The sequence below is a fragment of the Schistosoma haematobium genome, chromosome 2 (assembly GCF_000699445.3).
Source record: "Schistosoma haematobium chromosome 2, whole genome shotgun sequence".
Lineage (NCBI taxonomy): Eukaryota > Metazoa > Platyhelminthes > Trematoda > Strigeidida > Schistosomatidae > Schistosoma > Schistosoma haematobium.
Genome location: NC_067197.1, coordinates 20,420,918 through 20,436,362, shown reverse-complemented (window position 1 = coordinate 20,436,362; position 15,445 = coordinate 20,420,918).

The window sequence follows — 15,445 nt, the reverse complement described above, 5'->3', positions numbered from 1 at the left end:
CTCAAAAGTCGATTGTTTGGGTATGAAGTGAGCCAATCAATTGACGGTGATCTGACACTTGAGCTTACTGATGAAACATATATGGTTGATCCTATCGAAAGCTTTTGAGAAGTCACGGTATATGGCATCAACATTCATCTTGCGGCCAACGATGGTTGTCCACCGCCGTTAGCAGGTTGGCTATACAAAAGTGACTTTTTCTGAAACCATGTTTTTGCGGTAAAAAGAAGCTTATGGATGGTAAGTACTCACGTAGATCATCTTATACCGGGGAATCCATTATTCAAAGATTCACTGCTTTGGCCTCCTTTGATAATAGGTATAATGTGAGGCGACTGGCAATTTTCTGGTACCATTCCTTTTCTTAGCGAATGTGTGAACATCACGCATAGAGGTTTTGTCAAGACTGAAGCTCCTTCACTCAGTATAGCAGAATGAACCATATCCGAGCCAGGGAAAGTGTCCTTATCTAAATAATGTAGTTTCTGACACACCAAGTCAGCGCTCAGATTCACCTCTCTCTTATGGTCTTCATGCATTGGTTTCTTGTTTGTTTGAATTGCCTGAATGCGCTGTTGTTACCAGTTCGTTTGTGTTCCTCCCAGTAGTGCCCTTTGTGGCTTAGCAAACGAAAAGTAGAATTGGTGATGACTAGGTTGTTTTTTTTTCGAGGACCGTTGGTAGAACAGACTGCTTTGTAGCATATAAGGTTATGTGCAGTAAGAAATCCCAACGAGCGTCCACATCAAGTTGAGAATGAAATTTACAGTCCACTTTCTGTAGATTGGCCTGTTAAGCTGAAAAATTTAGCCGTTTGAAATTCCAGCGCCTGTTGCTGGTAGGATGTCCTAGCTCAGTTTACTTGATAAGATTGATAGTTATGGTGGTGTGATCACTTTTATCCAGGAAAGCCAAGACTAAGAGGTTGTCAATTATGAAGTCTTCGTTTGTAAATAGGCAGTCTAGGTGTGACGGTGTTCGACTGTTTCCCCAGCGCCTTGCTAGCCTCACAGTTTTGAATAATCCCAGCTCCTCAATGAGTTTCGACGACCGAGTTATCTCCTGCAGTGGATATGTGATCAGTGAAGCCGACTTTAGAAATATTCTAGTCACCTAGAATCAGGATATGACTATATGAGAGATGTGTAGAGCGAGAAACCCCCTTCCCAACATGCGACTGTCACACAGCACCAGAAATAGGCTTCCGGTTGATGAAACCAACACCCCTTGATTAGTACGTAACCTCATTTGTTGTTTATCCACGAATCCATTTTGGTGATGCAATTTTTTCTATCCTCCTATAAACATACATTTTCCATATAACTGTATATACGAATGTACAGCTTAAGTAAATAATTTCGTCGAAAAGAAAATTTTATTCGCTGAATTCTCTTTTCTTTATTCAATAACGTGAATTATTGAAAATTCTAGGTAAGGACATTAGAATCACCCAAATTAATAGGGTAGGGATAACAAAGTTTGGTATTATTTACTGCGAAATAAACAGTGGTTTTACACAGTGACTGGATGTGCCCAACTTTATCACATCTAAAGCATTTAGCATGAGAAAATGCACATGAATTACGTGGGTAAAATTAACCACAGGACAAACATTTGCCGAACTTGCGCTCACCATTGTGACCTGCTCTGCAATCGCTGAATGATTTGTTATCCGTATGACCTTGAGTAAGAATTGGATTGGGATAACCAAGTAATAAGGTAAATTTCTTGATGTCCTGGAAGTCAGTTTCATACACTGCTTCATAATTATTACATTCAGTCCTAATATCTCGAAAAAGCACTTCGGCATTTACGCATCTCTCCTTAGGTTTTGCATATTATTTCTTTCAATTGGTCGACCACGTACCTGGACATAAAGTTGATCACTGAGGTAGCACTTGGTGGTTTGTTTCTGCAATTCGAGGAGAAACTCTTTAACCTTTCAGTTTTTCTAACGTACCATTTTATGGAGTTTCGCTCATTCGCGGCATCAAAAATGTGTACATACTACACGATTTAGTTGTACCTCTACGGGTTTTATAAAGAAGTAAAATGAAGTTGTTTGAAAATACCAGAGTTTTTAGTTAGTTCTAGTCGTTGCATGTCATGAAAAATCTGCAATTTTAGGATCAGGTCTAATATTAGAGCAATACTAAAAACGAAGTAGACCATAATTCCACATGAATACCTAGTCTATAAGATCTTACGTGGAAGTCACATCACTGTTTACACTGAGTTGTCCTATCATAAGAATCATCAATATGATGTTACCTACTTGTTGTGAACACATTTCGGCTGGAGACAGAACAATAATATTCAATATGAATAAAAGAGATAATTCACACAAGAATGATCACGCCTGCAAGACTGAGCCATGACATCAAATTCGATCCAATTAATTCTTTCTGTCTTCGCTATAGTTGACTTTCTCTTCGTGTAAATTATTGAATATGCATTTTCCCAGTTATCTCACCGACCACACCAACACATTTATTGGGCGATCATTGTAACCTTCATATAATTCGTATGAAAAGAGTTAGATGAAAGATATACCATATTGCCTAAAAGGTAATGAAGTCATTAATGTTATTTCAAAAGCTCAGCGTAACGTATTGCAAACAAAACTTCATGAGCATAGATTAGGGGCGCGTAATACAGTGTGAGTACATACGCCTTCGTAAGAAAGTTACACGGTCATGTTGTCCAACGGCCTATCAGTATACAGCTTTTGTTGACAACAATAAGTTCGTCAACATTCAAGAGACAATCGAAAATAATATATGTCCAGTAAGTTTAACCACTCCTTATGATAGAACTTCTTGCCAGAGATGGATGAACAAGCGTTGTCAATCATATCTTACAACATCAGAAAACCTCGAACAATGTGGGGCAATCAGAAATATATCAGTAGGGATTTGTAGTGACAAGCCCTCAAAATATGTTGATTTTGACGATAGCGGCAACAAAATAAATGCTGGTCCAATCCCCCTATTGTGTGTAGCAGACTATTAGGACATGGCAGATCGTGACCACCTCGCTATTGAGGCCACCGAAAGAAAAACGAAAGCACATGGCGGATGGATTATATACGTTTGTAAAATTTCTGCGCCAAGACTTCCCTTGCACTGATCTAGTAAGCGAGAACACATCTACCTTCTTCTCGGACATAAGAAGCCCTCTGCACGTCTAAACCATATCGAAGGAGCGCTCATTATTATGCTAAAGAGTCGTCAAGAGAAACCACAAGTCTCCTGCCTACTACAAGTATCCTTGCTTCTTTAGAGCCTGCAATCCATTAACCGGTTAGGATATCACAAAATATCATCGGCACCAAGCTGCTGCGAGTTCTTTCTTGTTTATTTTCACTTATACTCTCATCTCATTAACTCCGCCTGGAGTCCCTCCGGGGGCTACTGCAGGTCCAAAGCCCGGATAAAGGAGGAGGGTTGGACATGGGGTTAGTGACCCCATCCCGTAGAAAACTAACTCGCTAAAAACGCTAACCAGAAAAAATTATTCAAACCTTTTAAACTCTGCCCCGGGAGTCAGAAGGTCTTCATTTAGAAGAATTATGACGCCTCATGATGAAAGCCGAATTCCTTCGGAAGTCACGAGGCCGATGCCCCTTCTAACAACCAGAGCGACCATTTATTCAGGTACATGGAATGTTCGTACAGTGTGGGACATCGGGAGAGCCTCCCAAATTGCTGAAGAAATGAGAAGATACAACCTAGAGGTGCTCGGGATTAGTGAAACACATTGAATGAAAGTCTGACAAAAACAACTAGCTTCAGGGAAGCTTCTGCTATACTCCGGCCATGATGAAGAAAATGCCCCCCACACACAAGGAGTTGCATTGATGCTGTCCAAACAAGCACAAAAGGCACTTATAAGATGGGAATCTCATGGACCAAGGATCATCAAAGCTTCCTTCAAAACAAAGAAAGAGGGCATTTCAATGAACATCATCCAATGCTATGCGCCTACTAACGACTACAATGAAGAAGCTAAAGATCAATTCTACAATAGGCTCCAGTCAATCATCGAGAAGTGCTCAACAAAGCACCTGACCATTCTGATGGGAGATTTCAATGCCAAGGTTGGAATGGACAACACCGGATATGAAGACATCATGGGACGACATAGACTGGGAGGAAGGAATGAAAATGGTGAGAGATTCGCAAACCTATGTGCCTTCAATAAACTGGTCATAGACGGCACTATATTCCCATGCGAGCCCATTCGCAAAACCACATGGACTCCACCGGGTCACACTACGCAGAACCAAATCGACCATACCTGCATCAACAAAAGTTCAGGAGGACGATGGAGGATGAGAGAACCGGGAGAGGAGCTGATGTAGCATCAGACCACCACTTGCTGGTCGCCAAGAAGATATTAAAACCTAATAGCACCGGATAATGTGGCGGCCAACATCGCAAACGTTTAGTACGGCTTTTCTTCGGGATGCTGACAAACTCAACAAATTCAAGATAGACCTTAGCAACAAGTTACAGGCCTTTCATGATCTACTCAATGGAGAAGGAACTAGTATGGAGAGCAACTGGAAGGGGATCAAAGAGGCAATCACTTCAACATGTCATGAGGTCCTGGGTCACAAGAAGCACCACCACAAGGAATGGATCACTGTTGATACACTGGATAAGATCCAGGAAAGAAGGAACAAGAAGGCAGCGATCAATACCAGCCGAACAAGAGCAGAAAAAGCCAAGGCACAAGCTGAATACACAGAAGTAAACAAACAAGTGAAGAGGAGCATCAGAACCGACAAACGTAAATATGTGGAAGATTTAGCAACGACGGCGGAAAAGGCTGCAAGAGAAGGAAACATGAGACAATTGTATGACACGACAAAGAAACTCTCTGGAAATCGCCGCAAACCAGAACGACCAGTGAAAAGTAAGGAAGGCGAGGTAATCACCAACATTGAAGAGCAACAAAACAGGTGGGTAGAACACTTCAAAGAACTCTTGAATCGACCAGCTCCACTGGACCCACGCAACATCGAAGCAGCACCCACGGACCTCCCAATCAATGTTGGCCCACCAACAATTGAAGAAATCAGCATGGCCATCAGACAAATCAAGCGTGGCAGATGGTGCAGTTAGACGATCTAGACTTCGCAGATGATCTGGCCCTTCTATTCCAAACGCAACAGCAAGTGCAGGAGAAAACGACCAGTGTAGCAGCATCCTCAGCAGCAGTATGTCTCAATATACACAAAGGGAAAAGCAAGATTCTCCGATACAGCACACCATGCACCAATCCAGTCACAATTGACGGAGAAGATTTGGAAGATGTAAAAACCTTTACGTATTTGGGCAGCATCATTGATGAACAGGGTGGATCTGATGCAGATGTGAAGGCGCGGATCGGCAAAGCAAGAGCAGTATATTTACAACTGAGGAACATCTGGAACTCGAAGCAACTGTCAACCAACACCAAGGTCAGGATTTTCAATACAAATGTCAAGACAGTTCTACTGTATGGGGCAGAAACCTGGAGAACTACAAAAGCCATCATCCAGAAAATACAGGTGTTTATCAACAATTGTTTACGCAAAATACTTCAGATCCATTGGCCGGACACTATTAGCAACAACGTACTGTGGGAGAGAACAAACCAGATCCCAGCGGAGGAAGAAATCAGGAAGAAGCGCTGGAAGTGGATAGGACACACATTGAGGAAAGCACCCAACTGTGTCACGAGACAAGCCCTCACATGGAATCCTCAAGGCCAAAGGAAAAGAGGAAGACCAAAGAACACATTACGCCGGGAAATGGAGATAGACATGAGAAAAATGAACAGGAATTGGATGGAACTAGAAAAGACGGCGGACGACAGAGTGGGTTGGAGAATGCTGGTCGGCGGCCTATGCTCCATTAGGAGTCACAGGCGTAAGTAAGTAAGTACTCATCGCCTTAATTATGACCACTGTATTTCCATACTTTGCCTACTCTGGTAAACATCTGGCCCCAGTCATATCCTTCAATACTCCTATACTTTATTTAGAAACCCACATTTCATAATTTGTAGCCGCTTGACAATTTTATAAGACGCTAGCGATAGAAACGGTATTTTCCAACAGCATGTGAAACGTGAAAAAACGTATGAGATATAAAATTTTATCTAAAAATAAAGCTTAATGAGCCCAGCGTCATAAAACGATGGAAAGTGGAGTTATTGACCAGAAAGCATTGTAAGATCCATTTTGAATGTTTGGTGTGGGTGAAAATCCCTCCATGCATAGACTTGCACTTTGTTCCTATTGATTCCCTTAGTTGTACATTGTTTTTCTTTTCATTGTGTTTGAATTGTTAATATTTGTATTTTCTATAGTTTTTATTTTTCTTGCGCCTTCACTAAGGTTTTGTGTTTCTTCCCGAACTGCATCTATGTTGTTTTACTTGATACTTGTTGTTGGCCGCAGCCATATTGATTTGCTCATCCTTTTGTGCGTGTTCCATCCAGTCAGGATGGAATAGCGTTCACTTGTTGTGACTGGTAATTTTCCCGCATCTTTTATCAACTTCCTTACTTATTGTAATTTAGATTTGATTGATTGAACAATTATTGGTTGAATAGCCAGGTGGTAATATTTGTTTAGGTAACGATTTACATTTAAACTTATGATGAATTATAGAACCGCTATTTACCCGATTACTTGTTTTGATTTCGACGGGCAAGCGCGCGTGTCTAACGTGCCTGGACGGCTATTCTTCAGTCCAAACTGTAGTTTGGATTCTAGAAGCATTGATAGTGAGGGCTATGATTTCGATCCATCCATGTTTGTGGGGCAGAACATTTTCCCCAGGATTTTTGTGATTGAGTGCGAGGCAACCAATAAGTGATACTGACGTTATTCTCCTACGCTCACTACCCAGACTCATATTGAATTTGTTATTCTACTAAGATAACCTATTACAAGCTGACTAAGACTTTTACATTGTGACCTAGTGACTGGTGCTAAATAAAAGAAACTAGAATTAAAAATTAAATAACGAAAAGTATACTATTCAGCGTTTCTTAGCGCTTCACTCCCTTTTAATGCACTTTCAATACTAATAAACAGCTTTCTTGATTCTAACTTTGACTCCTTCCATCATTTAAGCGCATTCCACTCTGTAACACATCACAACTCACTGTCCTTTATTACCGCATTCTCTCATCTATAGACTCTAACCAGATTTTATTCCAATGATAGCAGCTAGCATGAGTTTTATTTACTTAGTCACCATACCTTTTTCCGTTCCATTACAAACTGCTAAGCATTATTTAAAGTTTATATCCAAGTGTCTTTTTGCTCTTTGTTTCGTCTTTTTTAGTATCATGATCCTAAAACACTACTATAGAGCTTCTTGTGCCTGAAACAAACTTAACGTACGTATTTTTCAAGGTAACGGCCCATAACAAGCCCTTTTTAAATACAAACTTCGTAAACAGTTGCATCTAATGTATACTTGTAGAACTGTGGTCTACTATGATATTAGTACTGCTCTAACAATAGACCTAATCCTAAATTTGTAGATTTGTCATGATATAACTGCCTAATCTATAAGATCTTACATGGAAGTCACACCATCGACTACATCAACTCACTGTATCGTATCAATTACCAATACATGATGTAGAACAAGGTTAGGCTAGAGAAAGAACAATATATTTAATATAAATAGAAGATATAAGGTAATACTCAGCAGAGACCACGCCTGCATGGCCGAGCCATGCCACTCGATCAACTCCAGTCCATTCAAATCATTGTTCGCGTCTTCTCCATTGTTAGGTATTTCTCCGTGTTAAATATTGAATATCTATTTTCTGAGTAGTCTCGTGTTCACAGCTTTGTGGATTGTGTGGCTATTGTCCAATGCCACTACATACTCACCATCATTAAAATGCTCATATAATAATGCCGAGTTTGGACTCACAGTGCGTTTCTCATGGTCACAATGTAGACACGGTGCCATCTTTGAAACGTCATAAAAACCGAACTCATAGTACGGTACAAACTCTCTGATGTATCCGGACTAAGGTACTGCCTTTTATTTTTATTGATGTAATCTATTTAACAACCTTACTTGCGAAACATATTATCTGCAAACAAATGTTTTAAATTACTGATCAGTCTGCACCCTACTCTGATCTCCCTTCAGCTACACTAAACGTACACCGTTTACTTGGGCATGAAATATCACTACCTTGTATCTCGTTTGTAGATATAAATAAGAGCAGTCACACACAGTTAGAGTCGACATCATTTGTCAGTCCAAACAAAAGCATTACATGTTGTGAGCAGTATTAAGACAGTTCGTCTGACCCCAAATACCCAACAATTTTACATTCGGTCATCCTGAGTAGCGGCTCACGGAGTACACGTAAGCCTGCCTAAAATAGCCAGCACGAGGATGTAGATCCTGACTACTCACCCATACATATACTCCATCCCCCAACTAAAACAGCACAAGGTGACCATCCGGTAGACACTTGTAACAGGTCTGTATGTAACCATATCGACCTTAAAAACTTTGATATAAATTCCAGTAATCTCGCCACTGGTAGATCTAAAAGCAGCCAAACAGAACTTAGCCTCACCCAAACTATCCAGGACTTATTACCGTACAAATATTAAATCAATGTTCCGAAAAATCACGATCTCGGAATTATAAAAAACACTGAAAATGTAATTGGCCATATATCATCTGACGTGTTGAAAAAACTTCAGTGTATGCAGAATGTCATTGTGTATAATATACCTGATAGTGCGAACGTAAAGATTGCTAAAAATACTCTTCCACAAGAATGTGGATTTTCGCAATCTTGGTGTGTAACAAGAAGATTACATAAAGCACACACTAAAGCCTCCGGTCTTATCCTATGTCAGTTTGGTAGTATCACTGAAGCCAATCACTTCTTTAATAGTCAGTCATTACTGAGGCGTATCCCAACAATTTAAAAGATAAGAATCATCCATGACAGGACTACTATCCAGCGTCGAATTTTCAATGGAACACAAACTAATCAACCCAGCCTACGTAACCGCGGCAGTTACAGCGTTTGCCACTGCACAAATCCTAAAACACCATACACTACCCCTCCCACAAACGTAGGTACGTCGGATGCTGTTATCAGTCCTAAGAACAAGACTCCAAATAAAGCAGCTGCAGCCACTCGTCCTCGGCCCAAACACTCAGTTACCCCAAAATGTCAATCCACTTATGCCTCAATAGTGCCCCAGTATTGCCCTGGGGGCCCCGATAGAAGGCCTAAAGGTGATCCTCCCAGGAATTGCGCTAGCAGCCACAGACGCTCAGACACCGCTGTACGAAATAATACAAAACTCTCCGTAAAAACCCACCAGTACTCTGGCACCCCTAACTCAAAACATGCACCTTTTTATAGAAGTAGAACGCCCTACAACAAACATGGTGAACTGACAGTGCCCACTCATCCTAACGTGAAACGTCACTCGACAAGAACCACACCTACACGTGATACCCGTAAGTCATGTAGTGTGAACCTTGCAAGCTTCATGAACCAGCACAAAACTAAACACAACAGAAACACCTCCCTTTGCAACAATGTCAGGCAATCCTTCATTCCTCAACAGAAACATACAACCGCCTTAACTACCCATAACGGGACTAAAATTGCCCACCGCACACAAGGAAGCCATAACGTTGGCCTGCTTGGGAACCCACCTACTAGTTCTAGATACTGCCTAAGTCAAGCCACCCTATACAACTCTTTAATCCCCCTACCTCAACATATATACCATCTCATCCTTTTTCATCTCCCCCCTCAACAGTGCTGCTATGTGGTCTCCAAATGTTGATGGTGACAACCCCACTATTCTGAGACCATCTATATACTCCGACTTAATGAGGAGTGGAACATGTTTCTCAACGTCGATAACTGTTTCTAGTCTTATAAGCTCCTTGACTGAACCTCATGGTCACTCTCCGAACGCACTACCTAACCATCCAACTCTACCTTTCACTCTTAAACATACTTCTTTCAACAAACTAACCTCCAACTATTTTTCGCACATTAACCATATTGGTAATAAACTAAACGCTCATCAATATGGAGTGAACACTCCCAATTCTTCCTTGTCTCATGGCAAAACAGACAATCCACTGATTTTACGTCATTCTCTTCTACTAGACAAACACTCATCGTACCTGACACTTATGTTAATCAACACTCAATCTGTACAAGGTAAGGTGACTCACCTGCACACCCTATTACTTTTAAAAAACCCTCACTTGTTTTGGTTACGGAAAGTTGGCTGTCCTCCGACACCACAGACACATACTTACAAATAGACACCTATGAGCTCTTCCGCTGTAATCGAGTCACCAAGAAGGGTGGTGGTTGTCTTGTTTATGTATCAAAAAATTTGAGGGCGGAAATCTATAGCGACCATACTCTCAGCAAAATTCCTGATTTGATATGGCCTACTGTGCGCACTCATGAATTTAAAATAGTAATCGGATGCATCTATCGAGTGTTTATTTTCGCTGCAATGTAAGCCGTCTCAAAATGTGTTTCACATGATTGAATAGTGAATAATGACTTCGCTAGTTTTAACCCACACCATCTGATACCATAGTTCATAAAACATGGCAATATCTAATAACAACTGGTATAATATGTTTCTACTACTTCAGAGTCAGTCTCATAATTTAACTTTCAGCCAACTCCGTCTTCGATACTTAAAGGCAGAAAGTTGGGGAGAACCTTCGTCACGTCTGCGATTCCATTATGTAGCTATGACCACCAAAATGTTTACCATCCCAACCACCTAGAGATAAAAATGATAGGCAGAGACCCAGTCGAAATCATTTAAGAGGTCGAACAGTAGTGCTCAAAGTATATGTGTTTATGAGTCACTAGACTGATCTTGGTAACGAAATTCAGGTGGTTATCTTGGTTGGCAGAACTATTTCCACGAAACAGCTCTGCCATATACGATCTCCCTATTATTCTATTTTCACCCTATGTTATCATAGAGATTCTTCCTGTCTTCGTCATTAATGAGCTTTGATTCTTCTATAGACAAAAAAGGTTTGGCCAGGTTGGAACCCATTCATAATCATACTCTGTCACCTATTTTCCAGTACTATCATGTCTTTATTTCGTGCTCTCTATGTCATTCTTCACCCATTGTGTTTATTATTTGATCTAAATGAGTGCTCCAAACAAGTCATGGGACCGCTTTTTCCCCAATTGTCTTCTTTCCCAGATTCCCCCCACACATGTTCATTTGGTCACTCACACAGCACACAGTAAGCTTCCAGGTCAGTGTTAGACGTAAAATCTACCAACGACTAAATGTTACAATACAAATTCGACAGAATCCTGATATCAGACAATATCTTTAAATGCATGCAGGACTGCTAATAATAATGAACACATCAAAATGTATTTTGAGGTCAATATAGAACAAGATACTGAGCCCTGATGGGTTAAATCCACGATTATTTCGCGATCGATCGCGATGCTCTTCATAACGTCGCTTTCCCTCAGGCATAAAAGGTGCTATAGTCAGTCCCATATTTAGAGGGGGTCAGAGACGAATAGTACCTACTTATCCATCTGTCAACCTAGACAACATATTCGTTAGGTTACTTGAAAAGATAATTCAGGTTAAGTTAGTAATGTAATGAGCAGACGAAGTTTAACAGAATTGTGTGATATATTTGCGCAATTCATTTCGAACAATCCGATCACACATATACTTGTTAAGACATTTTTGTATGAAAATTAAAGGTCAACTAGACAGGTTAAAGGTAAGCCATAACAAAGGAAAAAATAATAATATTAAAGTACACAAAAACAATGTGATTACCACTCTGCATAATAAATCAGCATTACCAAGGTAGGTTAATTGTGAGGAAAAAATGTTTTTGAACGCATAAACGGGGTTTCGATTTCCGTATAGCCAAGGCTTCAATAAACCTTAGTATACGTCCTTGAAGGCTTTCGTATAACACTACAAATGCTGACTTGATGTCAACCTTATGACCAGTCTCAGTCAAATGTTTCGCAATGGAGGATTATGTCTGTCTATCCTATGATCTTATTTGACCACTGGAATCCATTTTTTTCCGCAGCCATTTTGGCATTTGTTCACTCACTCTTAATTGCAAATCACAGTTGCTCCTCCCTATGTACGTGTTTCCGCCCACACATGCAAACTGACAGGCACAACGGGATGTGACATAATCGCTTTCGTGCTATTTGAGCTTTTGGTGAAACATAGACCTTGCCTTTTCGATACTAACAAGTTTGGCTGCATGAAATGTCTGGTTGATGGCTAATTTAAATCTCCGTTTCAAAATGAGACTATTTGTATCGCTTCTAAATGATAACGTAATGTCAACCCGCTTTTGAGGTGCCAGAAGCATCATAGGTCTAGTCGTATTGCAATCCTTCCAGTCGTTTATGAACTTTAATGAATAACCGTTGTTCATTAACGTATCAGTCAAGAGTTTCGTCTCTACTTCAATAGTGTCACTAGTACAAATACGATTGATTCTATTGAATAAGCCCTTTATTAATCCTTTATGCGTTCAAAAACATTTTTTCCTCACAATTAACCTACCTTGGTAATGCTGATTTATTATGCAGAGTGGTAATCACATTGTTTTTGTGTACTTTAATATTATTATTTTTTCCTTTGTTATGGCTTACCTTTAACCTGTCTAGTTGACCTTTAATTTTCATACAAAAATGTCTTAACAAGTATATGTGTGATCGGATTGTTCGAAATGAATTGCGCAAATATATCACACAATTCTGTTAAACTTCGTCTGCTCATCGCATTATAGACATTTATCAAATGGACTAATTGTTTTAAGTTAATAAGTCATATAGAATCTTACAATCTGTTGACTCTCGAGGAACACGGGTTTCGAAATAACTACTCATGCTTGACCAACTTGCTTGTTGCGAGAGAGGATTGGGCAGCAACCCTAGATAACGGTCTGTCTGTCGATGTGATATTCATAGATTTTAGCAAAGCATTTAACAAGGTTTCACACTTGAGACTTATGTAGAAGCTTTCAAGCTTCGAAATAATAGGTACTGTACAGGAGTGGATAAAAAACTTCTTATGCGACCGCAAACAGAGGGTGAGGGCTAATGGAACGCTATCCGAATGGAAGCCGGTCAAAAGTGGTCTACCTTAAGGCACCATATTAGGCCCTCTTCTCTTCCTTCTCTATGTTCACGAGTTACCGCTGTTGCTTAGGTCGTCGACATTTTTGTTTGCGGATGACGCAAAACTCTGGAGAACAATAAAAAGTGAGGCTCATCATTTGGATCTCCAAGCTGTCTTAGACGAATTAGTTAGATGGGCTCGAGGTTGGGGGTTAGAACTCAACTCTAAGAAGAGTGTGCTAATGCACATAGGTCACGGTACTAGTTACCACTATACTATTGATGGCGAACCTCCTCCATGCGTTCAAGAACATAAAGGCTTAGGAGTAATAATAAGTCGTGACTTGAAAACAACTACTCATTGCAATGCAGCTGCTGTCATAGGTTTTCGTGCGTTGTAGTCAGTTCGCCGAGCATTCAAATACTTTGACCAGGAAATGTCTCGAATTGCATATCCCACCTGTGTAAGACCACATTTGGAGTACTGTATCCAAGCTGCATGTCCAGCATGTAGGAATCAAATTATAAAGTGCATTTCTAAATTCCCTTACGATGAGCGTTTAAAACATCGTATCGTAGGACGCGAGGTGACCTTATACTGGCATTTTGTATCTTTAATTACGCGATCTAATAAACTTAAAGTGGGGTCCCGTTTTTCTCATCGAGTTGTCAATGACTGGAACGCCTTAGCCGAACAAGTGGTATGAGCCTCATCAGTGAACATTCTCAAGGAGAAGACAGGCTTCAGTACCAAACAAAGCTTATGGACAAATTCGCCTCTAACCCTAGAAGCCTATTCCGTTATGCAGCCTCTCTTCGTCAAGCCAAAACAGGAGTTTCTCAACTGCTAGGTCTTAACGGCCCGACCAACAACGATGGCGACGCCGCTAACTTTCTGGCGGCCCATTACTCTCAAACATTTCAACCGGCTGACATCAACTTTATTGACGACAGTCTCATCTCCAACTCCACAGGACTTTCTGAAGTGGACCTAAGCGCTGACTTGGTGTTCCGGAAATTGCAGCACTTAAGACTTGACACTTCTCCTGGCCCGGATATGGTTCATCCTGCCATACTGAGGGAGGCAGCCTCAATCCTGGCAACGCCGCTTAGCGTGATGTTTTCACACTCGCTTAGCCGAGGCAAATTACCGGAAAACTGGAAGTTGGCTCACATCACACCAATTTTCAAAGGTGGTCGACGTAATGAACCTTCAAGTTATCGGCCGGTGGCTCTTCTGTCATTACCTTCAAAACTCATGGAGTCCCTGATATGCGACGGTTTAAATGACTATCTACTGTCCTTAAATTTCTTCTCACCCCAACAGCATGGTTTCAGGAAGGGTTACTCTTGTATAACCAACCTGCTGACTGCGGTGGACAGATGGACAAGCATCCTCGATTGCAAGGGAAAGGTTGATGTCATTTACCTTGATTTCTCGAAAGCTTTTGATAAGGTTAACCACTTGTGTCTTATCAACAAGCTCAAACGACTAGGTATCAAACCACCTCTAATCGATTGGCTTACTTCATACCTAAAAAATCGACACTTTAAGGTTAGGGTTAATTTCACTTTATCTCAGGCTATGGAATGTCCTAGTGGGGTCCCCCAGGGCTCAGTACTAGGGCCTCTTCTCTTCTTGGTCTACATAAATGATCTTCCTCAGCAGGTAACGTCAGACTTACTACTTTTTGCAGACGACGTGAAACTTTGGAGAGAGATACGCAACCAAGACGATACACAGGCACTTCAGGAGGATCTGACGCGACTTCAAAGTTGGGCAGACGATAACGGACTTACCTTTAACACTTCAAAGTGTAAAGTAGTCCATCTGCGACATGTCGCAAACTACAGTTACAACTTAGGAAACTCCTCTCTAGTAGTATCCCAAGTCGAAAAGATTTAGGAGTCCTGGTGCCCCATGACTTAAAGTCTTACGCTAACTGTGACAAAAATGCCTTCCGAGCAAACCTTGCACTGGTAACGTTGAAGCGCATTTTTGGACAGTTTGACGGACGAACTTTCCATACAATCTTCAATAGTTTCATCCGTCCCCATTTAGAGTACGGAAACATAGTACTCCCCCTCACTCCATAAGGACAAGGTCACTTTGGAGCGTATCCAACGGCGAGCCACGAAATCAGTTCGAGGACTCAAATCTAAGCCTTACGAAGAACGCCTCCGTTCACTAGACCTTTACCCACTAGAATATAGGCGTCTTAGAGGTGATTTACTAATGGCTTATAGTATTCTTAACACT